Source organism: Oculina patagonica, chromosome 2, assembly GCF_052425735.1.
Source record: "Oculina patagonica isolate OP01 chromosome 2, crgOcupat, whole genome shotgun sequence".
NCBI classification, from domain to species: domain Eukaryota; kingdom Metazoa; phylum Cnidaria; class Anthozoa; order Scleractinia; family Oculinidae; genus Oculina; species Oculina patagonica.
The window spans coordinates 27,692,836-27,709,801 of record NC_135759.1 but is presented as its reverse complement, the minus strand read 5'-3'; the positions used below and the strand labels follow the sequence as shown (position 1 = coordinate 27,709,801).

General features: G+C 39.5%; 1 protein-coding gene and 1 pseudogene across 2 annotated transcripts in view; one reads left to right on the top strand and one right to left on the bottom strand.

The window, feature by feature from the left end:
• Positions 1–2,754, bottom strand: part of LOC144643837 (zinc finger MIZ domain-containing protein 1-like) — a 43,548-nt gene extending 40,794 nt beyond the window's left edge. Inside the window, exon 1 of the mRNA XM_078503213.1 lies at positions 2,626–2,754. The gene's annotated coding sequence lies outside the window, so the exon portion shown is untranslated. The remainder of the gene's footprint in view (positions 1–2,625) is intronic.
• Positions 2,755–6,407: 3,653 nt separating this feature from the next.
• LOC144643845 (uncharacterized) lies at positions 6,408–15,952 on the top strand (annotated as a pseudogene). Its single transcript, XR_013568983.1, has 4 exons — positions 6,408–6,518; positions 8,580–8,739; positions 9,336–10,265; positions 11,224–15,952. The product of XR_013568983.1 is annotated as an uncharacterized LOC144643845 (transcript).
• The last annotated feature ends 1,014 nt before the right edge of the window (positions 15,953–16,966 follow it).

Below are 16,966 nucleotides of genomic sequence, written 5' to 3'. Positions count from 1 at the left end.
ATTTACGTCACCAAATTGTGGTTGGCAGTAAGTAGCCAATGAGAACTCGTACTCTGCCAGATTGCTATATTTAGCAAAGGTATGAAGCTATTCGCGAAAGCCTCGATTTCCTTCAGTAACCATCTCAATCATTATAAAACGTTAACGCTATAAATGCTTTTTCTGTAATCTTTTAAAGTACTAAATGGCTACTTGAATGCGGAGAAAAACGAATAAAAATGCACCCGTCTTTTTCAGGTGCTTTATTCGTTTTTTACCTCCCTTGAGAAAAAACATAATTAAGTTGTAACCACAAAATCCGGCCCGTTATTAATGACGGTCAGAACACACGTGTATTGGACATTATTTTCGATGCGCGTTTGATCAAGTTCTTTTTCAGGTTATCCTGAGCGCGTTTTTAGTAATTGTACCCGCATGCAATCGTTAGCAAGTGAATCAAATCTATAACAGATCATTAACAAGTTTCTACCCATCTTTTTAAGTGTTCATGCAGATCACGAGGCTAATAAACTGTTTTCAGTGGGAACTTGTTTTATTTTTCAACCACATTCTGCCACATAGGACGTATACAGACCAAATAGCTAGAGGATTTGACTGTTAACATTAGGGCGAAAAGAAGACCGTCGACTCGTTCGAAACAACATAAAGCCCCATTCTTTTCTCATTACAATGCGCAATTCCCTGATATAGTCCTGATATAGCGGATATGCTCGAGACCAAAGCCGTCTGGCGCTTGCTTGTTTACCTATTCTAGAATTAGAAACCTTCGGCTGCCTCGTGTTTGAACACATATTTTTTTAGCTCTCCTCTTGTCAGAAATAAGAACGTCTTTTAGCAGTGAGAGAGAGTGGAAAATATATAACAAGTTTACTTCTCACTGTTTTACGCGGTAAGATTAGAATTTGTACAGCACCTTCACTTAAAATTACCCGATTATTGAAAACCTGTTACACCCTTTTCAATGTGCTTGTAGTAAACATGTTTCTTTCTCTGAAATCGCGGTAGGGCGGCCATAAAGGCATGATTAAAAAAAAAGGAAAAACAAAATGCTTTTGTTTCGTTGAACCGAGCTGAACTAAATGAAGGTGACAATATTCGACAGTGTTATTTTCTTACGTGAAGTTCTGTTCCTATTTTAAGAAAATCTGCAAATTTCAAAGTTTCAAGCCTGGTCGATGTGTCAATAGTTATGCGTTGGTATGTTAATTATCAAAAGCGTAACTAACTCCGCGTATACTTCAACACATAAAACACTTTCCTGGGGTGAATGTTGAAGGTTGTAAATAGTACAAATTATGTTGGCACAACAAAAAGTCTTTTTTCGAGAAGACACAAGGTGCAATAAGGTCAAGACGAACTTCCGTTTCAGTCAAGATACCGCTAGTTGCCATGGAGATCCGGCGATATGACGTCAAAGATCACGTGCACAACAGGTTATTTGTATTGTTTGGAGGCTTTCATGGCATTTCCTTTCAGGAAGTTCTCAGGAAGCAGACGAAATTTGTAATAAAACAGAGATGTATGCTTAAATTAAAACATGCAACAGACAAAACCGAATATTATAGCCTGCTAATTGTTTACGACAAAAAAATAATGATGTCATCAACTTAGCTGTGATTCCCAAATTTGCGTTTTGCGGGATGGTTTAGAAAAAAAGTGCAAAACGAATTGTCAAGAGATTTGGAGGAATTAAAACCTTAATGCCCGTTGTGATGGACAAAATGAAAGCTCATTTCCGGTGGAATTCGACGAAGCAAGATATGTACAGATTGAAATATAGCTAACAACGAAGGATTCATTCGTTTGCGAAGGTTGTTTAGAAATTATCACTCTACTAACCACTGAGCAAAGTTTGCAAAATAGTACGAGAAAAAGACTTCTTATATTTTAAAAGAAAGGTCGTCCCTTCGATCTTTACTTTATCCATCCACATAAAAACCTGTCATTCATCCTCTTGGATAATAATTTTCTCCTTCTTACATTTCCAATTTATATAAACCAATTTCACCGGCACTCGAGGCCATGCGCTCTCTATGTCAAACATGGCTAATTCACCTTGCTATGCGCAAATAAAACAAGGCTTAAATCTACGTAGATGACTTTATAGAGCGTCGTAACTTGCCCTAATTAATTGCTAGCTTACTTCGTTAATCTTAAATGCAAACAAGACCATTACAACCATTAGCGAAGATCTCGACAATGAAAAATTGCAACTTCTACTCAAGCTTTAATGATGTTAAATAGTTTGCGATCATACAATAAATGTTGTGTAGAAATACGCGGACCGATTGAAGGGCTATTTTTATATTGCTAAGGGCTCTACGAGATGTATTTTGACGCGAAACGTAGCCACTTGTAAGCAAATGGCTCGGTGACCCATTAAGGCGGGAATATTTTAACTGAGGGCTGCTGCTTACTCGCGTGAAACAGAATAAACCCGATAGCACATGGTCAAAACATTCAACAATCGACGTATTTTTACACACATTTAAACTGATATCGAGGGATGCGGTAAAATTTCTTGCATTGACGAGCTAATGTAATTTATAGCCTTATTAGGCAAGCGTTTGTTTGACCGGGGGTGTTACCGTGCATGTTACAGAAAGCGAATAAACAACGTCTTACCTATCGTCACTGGATTTTCCCTGACTCCAGGCTAAGGCCCTTTGAGAGTTGAAGACCACGTGGTCCGTTAGAAACTGCGGGATGAAGTGAATTACACGCGCATGGAGAAGAAACATAAATGGGACTCGAGGCCTTTAGCGATGAGTGCTCGCCATGGCTCAGCGACGATAATATGTTTTGAGCAACATCAAATGAGTACCTACATCATTTCCTGTCTTGTTGCTCGCGTGACTCCCCGGGGACATGTGAGGCTCAAAATGTCTCGGAAAGCCAATGAAATGCTCTAGAACTCAACTTGGGCCGTTTTTGATGTGATTTCGCGTTTCTGGTTTGAATTTAACTCGAGAGGCTTTTTATTGTTGTATGTTGTAATACGCTATAGGGTTACCGGAATCGACAAGTTAAAAGTACACAAAACAACGTTCTTTACAATTTAATACTGGAAAGTTAATTAGTTGACGGTGAAAAAGTTATCATCAGATTTTTATCATGGATGCGCAAGCAACGTATTATTTAATCAAGTACCTATTTTAATCGGCCAGGTATTTCGTTAGTAGATGCAATCGGCTAAATCGGGATCGAGACCATAACGACACTTTTAGCCTCGAAAAAAAAGTATGCCCCCAGTTTGGAAAACTCACGAAAATCTGTTCAGAAAAGCAGTTTATTTTTAGCCTGCAACAGGTAAAAATCGAAAGAAGCAGCTTCTATCGCAGGCTATTTAAGAATATCTTTTGGCTAAAAATCACAAATCATGGTTACCAATCTGCGCCTTATTTATCAGACTGCGCCCTAGTCCCTTGATATTCTCATCTTCCTAGACAAACGCTTCGATTCGTTTGTCATATTCTAAAAAAAATTGTCAAGGGAAAGACGGGTGCACTCGATTCGAAGTACATGGAAGTTTGGTAAGGGAACTGGGGCAGGTAGTACTGAGTAGCTTGAAGGTACCGGGTAAAAAAAAAAAAATAAGTGGATCAGTTTATAATAAGAGAATACAGCTCGATCTTCCACAATTAATAATTATGACAGCGATGTGTCGAGAGGCCGCTGGTGCCAGGACATAGCGTTCGCTTCTGCACGCGAACACCTCAGAAACACAAAGAAGAAAAGGTAAAACCAAAGTAAACTATAACAAACGAACTGACAAATATATTGACAGAGAATATTGATGTCAAATTTTTAAAGAGATTTCGAGTTTGTTCGCTCTTGGTTTTAGTTGTTTCAGTTGATAGATTGGCTTCAGTTTTTGCACACTATTTACAAACAAAGGATAAACTATGACCAATATACAATTCCTAATACACTCTTTTTATATATTAGAACCTTTTGAATAAGATCGTCGAGGATGAAAAAAAAATATATAAAACATCCTAAGAACGAGCTCAAGGCTAAAAATTTGGTTATGAACGAAATTTTTTTTTTTTTCTATTTGTTGTGAGTGATCCATGACAAATATATCATGCATATGTACCGAAATATAAATAAATAAATCTTCATTCAATCCTGACCTGTATATCAAATATATCAAATATAATAAACCAATGAATATGATACATGATGAGCATGATACGTATTGGTTGCGAATGCAATATCAATATCATTTTGTTTTTAAAATTTAAAAAAATAAGATCATTTTAGGCTCAAATCTTCGAAAAAATTAAGATCGTTCGGCCTCGGCCGAAATCTAGACCTTCTTTTATATAAAAAAGAGTGTAAACTGAAGACAAGCAAAGAATGATAAAATAGTCAGCGGTCATCACGATCAGCTATGCCCGGGCTATGGCTGGAAAAGGGTCCTGATTCTAAATGTTAATGAAATCATGGAAATCGGTAAAAGTCCATTTCATTACGTTATAATGTGCCGGGAAGGTGACGCATACCGTAAAACCTTCTTTTTAAATAATCGCTCCCTTCTCTGTTAATCCCCCTCCTTAGACAACCTTTTGAACATGTTAGGCTTTTACACCATGATTGGAGGCACAGTGGTTAGTGCACCGGACTCCGGGTCGAGTGGTCCGGGTTCGAGTCCTGGCCAGGGCACCACGTTGTGTTTTTAAGCAAGAGACTTTACTCTCACACTAATAGTACCTCTCTCCACCCAGGTGTTTAAATGGGTACCGGCGAATTTACAGCTGGGGGTAACCCTGCAACTAGCATCCCATCAAGTGGGGGGGGGGGATACAAATAGTCCTAGCCGCTTAATCAGGGGGGGGGGGAAGAAACGAGGTCTGGGACCGAGTAGCGATGCTCTCACAACTTGCAAAGCGATCAATTCACGATGTAGTCAGCGGTTTTTGGACGATGATGCAACAGGCAATCTTTTCCCGCGAAATGGAAGCTGCTGTCATGGAATCACTTATTATAAAGGGGTTCAATTCTCTTAACTAAAAATCTAAAAGCAGCGTGTTTAAATCCGAAAATTTCGTCATCGTCGTGTAGTTTTAAGAACGCAGAATTTTGTGATGCCGTGCTACTTTTCAGTGCTGAAATGCAAATGTTTGACATGTTTGTACCACGATTTTCAACTGGCCCCCATGGGGATTGTAAATGAAGTAAAACAAAGAAAGACCAAGTCAACAAACAACCTCAAACAATAGAGCAAGAACAATAGCTCCGACCAGCGCGGGAATATTCGATCGACACGTTTTCATTACCATTCCCGTGATGGTTTTATTTCATAACAAACACCACATATTGACACCAAGAACCTTTCCGGAGAAATTTTCGCTGCTTTAAAGACAAAACTTAGAAATTCTTTTTTATTACTACATATATAAAAAAATCGAACTCTCTCACTGGTCCCATGTTGTTTTTGTTTTGGCAAGTTCACAAAGAAAGGAGCTGCTCATGCGCCTTAGAGACATCCGCTGACTACCGCCCCGATGATTGCTTTGCAAGTTGTGAGAGCATCGCTCAGATTTCATATAAGAGAATGTATGGGAAGTTGCTTCCCCCCCCCCCTGCGCTTAATGCTACGGAAACCAGGATAAGCTCCAGCTGGATCCAGGCTCGACACCAGGCTTCACCTTATACCAGGATCAGAACCCTGTTTGCACTTATTCATCCACCACATTTGGTATTATTTACCTTTTATTGTAACTTGTGTGTAAAAATGTGTTACTAATCAGCACTTAAACATTAGAAATTTCTTTCCCCTAACAGAGTTGTGGTTCGAAGTAAGCCCCCTACACGCCCACCCATTTACCTCAAAATGTCTCGAATGAATCCATGAGTTACAATCAACAGACTTCAAATCCTTTTCTTCCACTTCAAGTCAATCGCTGTGTTGGTACGTAGTGTAGCAGGAGTCACTTCATTCAAATCAGTGGCCGTTTCAAAGATAACTATTAAAGTTACTATAAAATCGCTTGTGGTCCTAGTGTCGTAGTGGTTTTGTGCACTGAACTGTATTCAGAAAAGTTTCCTTGTCTAGACCACAAACTGATCGCAACTGAAAATGCTTTCAGGCACCACGGCACCATCGTAGAAATCTAGAAGGCAATGCGGTACTGCTCTTCGTTTATATACGTGGTATAAGTACGCATGGGTAGCCTCAGTTTAGTTTCCGTTAAGATTCTGGTTTACGTATATAAATTATCAAACATAATGCAACCGCGCGGAACGAGCCCAAGATGACGATTGTGAATTTTTACGTTTGCAGGTTATATGAATGAAAGCCGGGGAAATTCGGTCACAAAATTAGATGTTGAGGGACCATATCGCGACCATATCAAGAACGGCGTGCCAGTAGTTACAAAAGAAGGGCCTCTACAATCAGGAGCAAGCCTCGATTTCGTGCTGAAGCTGAGAACCGCGTGACAAAGGTCACGCTTGACAACTGTTTGGGAAAGAGTTGGTGCTCAGTCTCTTGTAAGGAGGTGAATTACCAGGTAGGAAAACATGATATATACTTTTAACTATCTTACAGTGACTAGCTTGATAGAAAGAAAAAACTTTCTAATGTTTTTTTTTTCTCGTGAAAATCAGTTCAGTACGTCGAGAAGCCAAAAGAATTTTAGAAATACTTCCAGTGAATATTCCGATCTATGAATAAGTAATGAGGTGTGTGTATTCAATTTTTTTAACACTTCTCAAAGACTCATCCTTTCTAACAGCTTTGTCCGGCATACATTCGAATCTGAGTGATCGATCCTTTGTAAAGATCGATGCTTTTTAACAACCTAGCCGCTCTGTCGAATGTAGTAGTCAGCGCAGTTATTTTTTGTTTGTAATTTATATGGAAATCATGAAAACATTGGAAACCGCGCACAGTGAATTTCAAAGCAATGAGTAGAAATTTACATACAGTGGTTTTAAAAAGTGTCAGTTATGAAGTAGAAAGAGCGTTACGAAGAGCTCAAGTATGTTTGGGTAACGCGGGCCTATTATATTAAAAGTTAAGGCTAGCTCTAACCTTCACCTTATAAAGCTAAACTAAAAACACTGATGTCTAGTAAATTTGCAAGTTACAAAGCAGGTGTTTGCGAGTACAGCAAATGACGCGAACAAAACAATTGAATGAAACGATTAAAAAGCCTGATTGAAAAGCCGAATAAAGCCTGATACACGTACTGCGTGATTGATTCTAAAGTTTAGCACAAATTCCAGTTTATTTCAGGGTCGCACTATTTTACAAGAATGATTTTGTTCTTTCAGTCGACCTAATTGTGAATTATAAATTTATTTACATTTGCGGAAAAGATTCGCCGTTCTCTCAAAACAGCGTTAATATTTTTGTTCTCACCCGCGGTGAATGAAAGGTTGCTAAATGAGACAGCACCGAGAAACCAAGAGTTTACCGCGACACGAGAAATCTGAATAGATCAGTACTCTTCAACTCGCACGTAATTCTATGGAAACAAATAATTCGGAACGCTTAGCCGGACGATGAGGCGACTGTCGCTGCAGGGTGCTGCCCAAAGCTACGTCAATGGACGGCGGCGTATCTTGGAAAAATTGGCCAAGTTTGCAGGATGCCGTGCTTACTTTTTCATTATTGTTTGTTTTTGGTTGATTATTTCATAGTTGGCGTGTTATTTTACATTACTGAGAAAACTATTATTTTGAGGTTTCTTTCAATTTGAAAGTAATTTTGTACATGAATGAATGTACCCCATGCTTATATGGGACATGCAACTAACTAATAAATAAAAACGACAATAACGCCAATGTTCCCTATTTACAACACCAGAAAATTTTAGAATTGCATTAGAGGTGAAAGCCCTCGCAATCATCTTTAAAGTAGCTCGACGCCTTCTTATTTGCGTTTAAATCAAGAATTAAACCGAGTTTTACATGAGAGAATAGTCAACAAAGCGCAGCCGAGATGACTGTCGTTCCTAGAGAACGAGGGCGAGTGTTGGTCGGTCTAATTGTTTAGTAGAAACTCTAGAAGGATTGCAGTCCACAACCTAAAATTTTGTGTACTTTTGAGCCAAAAATCAAGAATAATTGTACCTTTCAAGAGCAACGCGCGTCAGCGGAGAGAAAACAACATGATGAGAGAACCAATCAGATTAGCGGATTTCCATTCAGCTTTGCGACTGAGTTTCTGCTAAAAGTCTTAAGAGTGCTCACATCTCGCAAGTCTCTCCTTACTGGGGAGGTTGCCCCACAGTACAGTTTAGGACCAAGGTATCACAAAGAGTGCTTACTGTAAGTGACCGTGTTAAATCTAGGTAGCGCACAGTCGGTTTTTCCCAATTCATAAGAATGTGTAAATGATTGACTACACCATTTGCGCATCAACACAAAAAATGACGACTTAAAATATCATAGCATTGCTGTTTGAAAGTACTAACACGTAGACGAATCCAATTTAGATATTTTAAAAGTTTTATGGAAGTACAAGTAAACTAATCTTCCTCCCTCCACGTCACCATCTTATCCAGAAAGTGAAAGCAGTCATAGTTGCCGGACCGAATTGATGTATTTTTTGTTTTGTTACGTAGTGACATGATGTGAGTCAAGGCAAATCGTGATGTCCCCCAAGAAAATACAGATTAGCATCGATCTGGTGGAAGCGGCCCTTGAACACCGCCAGTTCTTAAAGCTTGTTGATGACTACCCAAGCCTGTATGCTGGGCCACACGTTCAGAACGCAATCAGGAGGTATGTCTAGCGCTGTAACTACTGTACTCAATCATTTACACAGGCGAGTTTTGTGCAAAATTTGATGAGATTTTCAATGCAATTTTTGTCGCACTCAAGTTGAAATTTCAAATCGCGCACGCAAAATAGTCTCTATTTCAGCACGGCTAGGCGGTCTACCGTTCACCGATGCTTCTGGTTTTTTATGCTTTACAAAGTTTTCAAACTTTCTCGGTATGATTGGTTATCGATCGTAACATATCTTAAGCGTATAATATAAGTTTAGTATCAGAAGGTTCCCATAACTGCCTGCCTTTTTTTTTTCGGTTGAACATTCTGTATTACAGGCCAATCGAATAATTTTTACATATTTTCGATTTTACAGTTTTATTAAGCTATATATTAAGTGCGTTGAACGTGTCAAAAAGACTGAAGTGATGTCTTGTTCATCTCGTTGTTTTAACACGTTTTTGGCTTCGGCAAATAGAATTTCTCAGAACAGTGATGAAAACATCGAAATTATGCGCTTTAATCAATTATCATGCCCTTGTACATTCGTGCAGGTTTGTAAAATGTCTTTGAAGAGTTCTTACTTGTTGCATTTGTAATACCTTTAGATATGAACTGTTCTGGCTTCCACTGCTTGCTCAGTCGCCTGGTAATGTGGAGATTGCAGCGCCACTCGACATTGCCTGGGTGTGGCATGTGCACATGTTGTCGCCCGTCAGCTACGAAAAGGACTGCAATGAAATTGTCTCAACTTTGGTGGATCATAAGATCCTAGTCGGAGAAAAGCGTAAAAGGGGACTAAAAAGGGCCATGTCCTTATGGATGGAGCTGTATCCTTCACCGAACCTTTTGAAGTCGATCTGACGGCCCCTGTCAGTAACGCACTAGATTTCAAGTCAAAGATTCAATATGACATCGTGGCAGCCTGCAATCGGCAGAGGGTATTTTATTATCAAGTCTCTTTACCTCATTACGGGGATAAGAAGTTCTTGACTAAAGCACTGGAGAGATATAAACAGCACCTCATGCTCAAACAACAGAACCCAGATATGTTCCTTGTACCGTGCTATGACTTTGACCTCATTTGGCATGCGCATCAGGTACATCCGCTGATATACAAAAAGGACACCACTGAAATCCTGGGAAAGTTGCTCAAGCACGATGATTCTGTGAACGATCGACAGCCTGGCTCAAAGCTAACAACGTGCGATCAGACAACGAGAGAGAAATGGAAAGAAGCTGGCCAGGAATTTGCGGTGAATGGTGCCATGTTCCGTGGGGAGCCTCCGCTCGGGGCTTTTACACAAGTTGAGCCAGTTGATTATACTTGGCTGGCAGCACTTGAGTACACCGTGAACTTAACTCGGTTAGAAATTGAAGGCCTTCCAAAACCTAAATCGTACACAGTGACAGTCGATGTCGTAAATGGCGAACGAGTTTTTAAGACGCGAGTTCGTGGACCAACTGCGAGGGTTCACAATTCCAACAATGTGCTATCGACGTTCAAGTTCAACACAAAGGAAAGCAACAGCCTTCGGGTAAGGGTTCTTTGTACATAAAAGTTAAAGCAATATTAGCGTTTTTAACTAGAAACCACCAGCAAGATTCTTATAATCGTCAAGTGTATACGTTAAGTGTTTTTCTCCGTTACTAGATGTACCAGAACATGTATGAACGTACACAAATCCATTCTTCATCCTGTCTTGATGAACAACACTTGCACATCTTCATTTTTTCGATTTCGGAATTTTTTTTGCGGCAGCACCAAAACAGGACAAACAGGGATATGAGGTTGTAACCCAGAGAGGAAAAAAAATCGTTTGCTATTTATTTTTACAATCTTTACGGGGTCAAAACGTAACCAGGCAGAGAACAAATTACTACGGTTTTACCAGATCTGTATTTGGTCACTTGAGCGACAAATGAATCATTTTTGATGCATGGTAGGAATGACGCCAGAAATAGCATCAGGGGTCGGGAATCACCTAGGACTTAACCCTGAACATAACAAATATAGCTCATACAGATACACTCTTAGTTATTATAATGGCAGCTTCGCGGGCGGGCAAGGTGAACTTAATTGTTCTCTGTGATTGGCCACCCGAATGGGCAAGATGGAGCTTTGTTGTCCGCTGTGGATTGCCCGCCGTGGCCTTACAAGAAAAGTCCTTCACCATATAATAGATCCTTTTAAACCAAGCTTGTTAGTTTAAGATGGCTGATATTGGTTTCGATTGGCCTCTAACCAGCGATCAGGCGTTCTTTTTTTCTTTTTACGAAAGCGAGAGGAAAAGCCTTATGTTTATTGACTTCGACTGTGTTCCAGCCTATAAACATGCAAAAAATAACTTGGTCAATACCCCCAGCCATCTTAACCTCACGCTTGGTCAATAACCCATATTATATAAGTTAGTGTTCCTGCAAAAATGCATGAATGCAAGCAACTTATCGTGGTCTTGCACTGGTTTAATTTAATTTTTTTTCTTGACTGATTAGTTCCGTATTCACCAACAAGGAGGTTGCTCATGCTTCACACAGTCATTTGACGACACTGCCCGCTATCTGTTTCTGAGCTATCTCGTCGGAAGAGTCCCGTACAGAAGCGTCATGGAGCCTGAACCAGTAACGCACGAATTAACGATAGCTGATGTCATCGTTCGATTCACTACCGTGGCCCATCCACCTAGACTGGATAGATACTACTTCACAGTGAGACCAGAGAAGCATTTCAGCACCGTCCAGCATCCAGCCGACATTTTGAGCTCGCCAACGCTAATCCTTTCACCGGTTTCTTTAGCTCAATCTTCAGCACCTTGTGAAATGTCGGTGCATCGGATATTCGACTATGGCCAACGAGAAGCGTTTGCCTGCCGAGTTATGCACTCCGCCCTATTGATGTTCTCGTCTGTGGAGGTCATCAGCCCTGCCGGGAGCGTCGTGAGCACAGGACACCTCATTCATGGAGCCGTACTTCCAAAAAGGGAGCAAGTGAGTAAGCCAGAAAAATGTTGCACTGTGGACGAGAAGGCAGGAGAAAGAGCAATGCTCATTAGAGGCAGTAAAGATTGGGGCATCTGTGTTGGCAAATGGGAAGGGTTTGTCAAAGGTGTCAAGGGTGTTCCTGGAGTAAAAGGAGAGCCGGGTAAGCCAGGTGTCAAGGGAACGCCTGGCATAAAGGGTCAGCCTGGAGGTCTGACCATAAAGTTTTTCTCTCTTTGTGGAACGCAGGAGTGGAAATCCGTAGAGAAAAGAGGAGACCAGTTCTCGATAGCTCTTCTGAGCAAGAAGATAAAAGTCGACGTTGACCTGCGAACGGGCATGATTTCGATTCCACCAGAGGTGCATGACGTACCAGAAGCTATTGCACTTGGATTTTCAATAGCCATTCTTCACCTTCTGTGCCAGCCTTATTCGCCGCCAGGAAATACCAACTACATGAAACCATCAGCAGCAGGCCAGAGTGACAAACCAGGTAGCATCCACAACGAAGACCTGCTGCTTGTAGTGGCAGCAGGGTACTATGCCAACACTGTGCCTACCAACTCCTACATCAAGTATGAAACTGGCGGAGGTGCCTGCGGTGGCTGTGGTGGATGTGGAGGTTGTGGTGGTTGTGGGGGTTGTGGTGGGTGCGGAGGCTGTGGAGGATGTGGTGGTTGTGGAGGTTGTGGGGGTTGTGGAGGATGTGGTGGATGATAAAATTTACATTTAACTTGGCTTGTATAAACTGCCGCTACTGGCTATTATCTTCCTATGAACTTTATAAGGATTGGGACGAAGATCTTGAGCTGACACTTTTGTTGAGAAATAGTAGGAACATAGTAGTGGTACTGAGGTCTTTACGAGGTTGTCATGTAGAACTGGTCCTATAACCTATAACTACCATTGAACAAATTACACTGAATAGTAATTAGATTGTACTTTACTTTACTTAATTAACTTTGTAAATTAGCGTTACTTAATTTCTATGCCGCAACAAATTCTTTGTGAGGCCTTATATTTCACTTTGTATGAAGTACACGACAAGCAAAAAAGTTCCTATTCTATCGATAATTGGTACAATTGTATTCTGATATAGCTATTTAATTGGCAAATATATAAGAGCTCACTTTCGAGAAACGAGTGTGTCTTGACAAAGGTGACCTATGAATTTGAATTTTCCCTTTGCTTTTAGATCAACAATAAGACCAGCTCTCAGTTGAAAAAAGAAAAACTCTTAACACGTCGGTCCTCATCTCGCCGTATCCGTATCACAGGTGTATAAATGGATACGTGGTTATATATATCTTTCTAATGGTACCGATCTTCTTTTTTGTATTCATTGGACATGAGGTGTTTTATAGAGACGTTTTGTTGTTGTATCAGATTTAGAAATCAACAAATGTAAAAAACTAACACAAGCCATGTTTAGTAACGTGACGTTGCTTCCGCTTTTCAAAGGACAGTCATGAAATGCGTATAAAGTGTCTATGTCATTTTGAATCAATTTTGTTACACAAACGCACTTTTGCTTTGTCTCTTTTTATTCTGTGGCGGGAAGAAGCCACGGAGTGGAAAAAGTTTAAAGAAGTGACACAATCTATAGGAGAATATATCTGTACATTTAACAGATTTAAATCCAGTCTCATGCATAATCTTCCCAGTCCACGCCGGCTAATGGACAAGATGGCTCTGGAGACGAGGAAGTGTTAAAAATCCAGAACCAGAGCAGAAGCAACGTTTCATTTGTACACTAAATTTAAATTATGTAATGTTTAATAAATGAGCAACAGTGTTTTATCAAGTTTAAAACACGAAGCGCAGCCGAGTGGTTTAGACTTGATAAAACACGAACTCCGAATTTATTGAACAGCTTAAAAATCTTCTGATGTAGATCAACTCATTCTTGCACTAATATTTAGGTTTGGGGTTATTTTGGCCTGGAAAATTGGACGTAAAGTTTAGCCCTGTCTTTATCAGATATAAAGACACTCATTAAACATTAATTTCTTTTGTATGTTCTTTATGAATTATTAATGAGTTTTTAAATGTCTATCTTACTCAGTACCTCGTGCCATCGAACCAAGCAGAACGGCATATTTGCTAGACTTGTAATAATAACGATTTTTATCACTGAGCATTCAAATGTTCCTCATCAGTATCATTGCTGGAGAAACAACGTTTGGGAATAATAAGTGGAATACATAAAAAAAGAGATTAAAACTCGCTTATTGCCCTAAGAAACAGGAAAAGAGAAGACAGTATTTCTCCAATATGTTTCCAGATTAAAGTTTTATAAATTGAAATTTGACATTTAAAATTATTGTCTTGGAGTCACAAGACGATGGTGGAGTACTTCACCGGAGCTTAAGTTTAGGTTAAACGATTTTACACAATTTACTTACACAAGAAAATCACATTGAACCAAGAGAGAAGGAAAGGAAAAATAGTACACAACGGGAGAAGTAATAAAAAGAAAATCTCATCCCGGTTTCTGTAGCCTTAAGTGACTAGGATTGCTTCTTCTCTCGCTAAATAGAAAGCTAATTAATCATAGATTACATCTAGCATTTTATCTAGTTGCTCTTTATTACTATTTTTTTTATTGTGAATGTACGCAGCTTACGGGACTCTGACTACACGGGTGACAATGCACGATACTCTATTTGCAATATGGTACTCGAATCACTCTTTAATTACACTTATACAAATTACAATCATACTTGCTAACACTAATTAGACTTAATATACTCTAATTGAAAAAAAATAATATTCTAATCATTTTTTAGTTACACTACTCGTCCTGAGGAACTTACATTACTTTAAAAAAGGAGGGTTTGCTTATTCTTACGACAATTCCATGCACTGATATAGTTCAGATAAAATAATAAAGAAGCTGAGCAGACTAGATTTCTGATCTAATATTCCTAATACACCGTATAATTCCGGTTATAAGCCCTGGGCTTATACAACTTCGTAAGGGTTTTTAGGTGGGCTTATAAGCGGAGGGGCTTATATCCGGGAGGGCTTATAAACGGAATGAAAAAAACGTTTTAAAACGATCCTCGGAAGTGTTGATCAAAATACGTTTTTAAGTTAAAAACGCATAATAAAGCAATATTTAGCCCTGTTCAGTACTGTCACCCGGTAGAGGGGGGCTTATATCCGGGGGGGGGGTGCTTATAATCGGATGTATTTTTTTGTTTCCAGGTAGATGGGCTTATAACCGGGGGGGCTTATAACCGGAATTTTACGGTAATGTTTTTATAATCAGGTTTTACTTGCTCTTTAGTAATTGTTAACCAAAAGTTTTCAAACGAAGTCGAAATTCTATTGAATAAGGACATTGGTAAAAGAAATGTTATAATGTTTCTTAAGAGGATTAACGGAAAGTACACATGTGAGTCACTAGGGATCTTCCCGATTTTTGCTGATCTGGAATCTAGTTGCTCTCTCAGTTGGCCAGTAGCCATTTTTATTCAAGAACAGACAGCACTCAAACCTTACAGCGAGCAGAAACCACGCTTCGTAAGTGTAACTAAAATAAGTCTTCTTTCCTTCTTTTTCGATTCAGCGATAACGGTGCTTTGTTATTAAAATAAAACTTCTCAAATATTCCTTGCATTCGTTTCCTTCTTCACTTGGGGTTTACTTTACATAAGTCATTTGACCTCGTCATAAGAAACCAGCCTAGCTGAAGCAATATATCCTTTCCAGTATTGCTTTTTAGTTAGGTTTTAATTAACCTGTAAAAAATTCTAAAAACCTAGTTAAGTAATTTTTCCTTTTAGCATGTAACGTTGACTTTAAGGTACTTTTATTGCAATGCACATTTCAAAATATACAAAGATTGAATTTGCGTAGAATAAATCCATAAGGAAGGGGAAGTTTGGCTGAACTGAACGGATAAATAATAATCATGCCTCCTTTTGTAGCTTTTTGTCAGTCTGCTTCTCCTTTTCTCAGCCATTTGTTCTCAAAAACAGACAGCACTCGAACCTAGATCGCTCGATCCAGATTCGAATGTGCTACTAGAGCGGTTTTCACTTGAGTGTCGAAAGTGAATTGCGTTTGCTTTGGTTTTGCATTACTACGCTTAGTGATTGGCTTAAAATTTCCGCGCCACTTTCTCAGCCAATCAGGAGTAAATCCAAAACCAATCGTGACTCGCTCGCGCACGTTTTCCCGCGCTTCGTGCCAGCTACATGTATTTGCTTCGAGCTTTGATTGGTTCACTGGATTGTCTGTGTCCTTAGTGATTGGCCAGTGTAATTGCTTTGGTTTTGGTTTTACTACACTCAATTGAAAACTGCTCTAACCATGAATTCATAGAGTAGTACCAAGAGAGTATGCTTCGTGAGTGTAACTGAAATAACTCTTTCTTTCCTTCTTCCTCAGCGATAACGATACTTTGTTATTATAATTAAACTTCTCAAACATGCACAGCATGAATACGGTGTTGGTGTTTTTTTTTTTTGTTAATTACCACTTTGTTGGGTTTTACTTTACCTTAGTCTTTTGACCTCCTCATCAGAAACAAGGCCAAGCTGAAGCAATATATCCTTCAAGCTAAACGCCAAAACAAGGAAGGGAAGTTCGGCTGAAAACGGATGAATAATACAATTATGCCAGCTTTTCTCAGCCAGCACGTAGAACTTAGAACCGACTCTAAACTCCGGGAGGCCACGGAATTGGCACGTTTTATATCTTTAACTGAATGACACTTTCGATTTTTTTTTTGTGAGATATTTTTCATTTCCAGCTTTGTTTTGTATTTTCCCCTTTGAACGAGCACCTAGCCATTCAGTCCTTATCGACACCTTAAATTTCAGTGCGCAACTTTTGAAGGCAACAAAATGATGCAATATCTAGATCCAGTTCCCTTCGACATGGAAAAGTTAAGTATTGACAATCGTAGAATCGAGTAGAAGCTGTGTAGGACTGTCAACTCATCAGTACGTCTTATTTGCGTTCGGCGATCTCGAAACTCACGCCATTGCAGTGCGCAAATGCGGCATTTAAAGGGACTGTGTCACGGCTGAGTTAACTTTTGCCAAATACATACTATGAAACTTAATGTTTGCAAAGAAATCACTTCTATGGATCAAAATGACAAAATCATAGCTTCATTGCAGCCAAATGTGTCTTCCGGGCGTTATAATATAAAGTTACAAGCAAACGAGATTAACTTTGATCAAAGTGCCCGTTGGGCTGTCTCGTGTTACAGATCAGTAAAGTAGCACCCGTTGCTAACAATCAT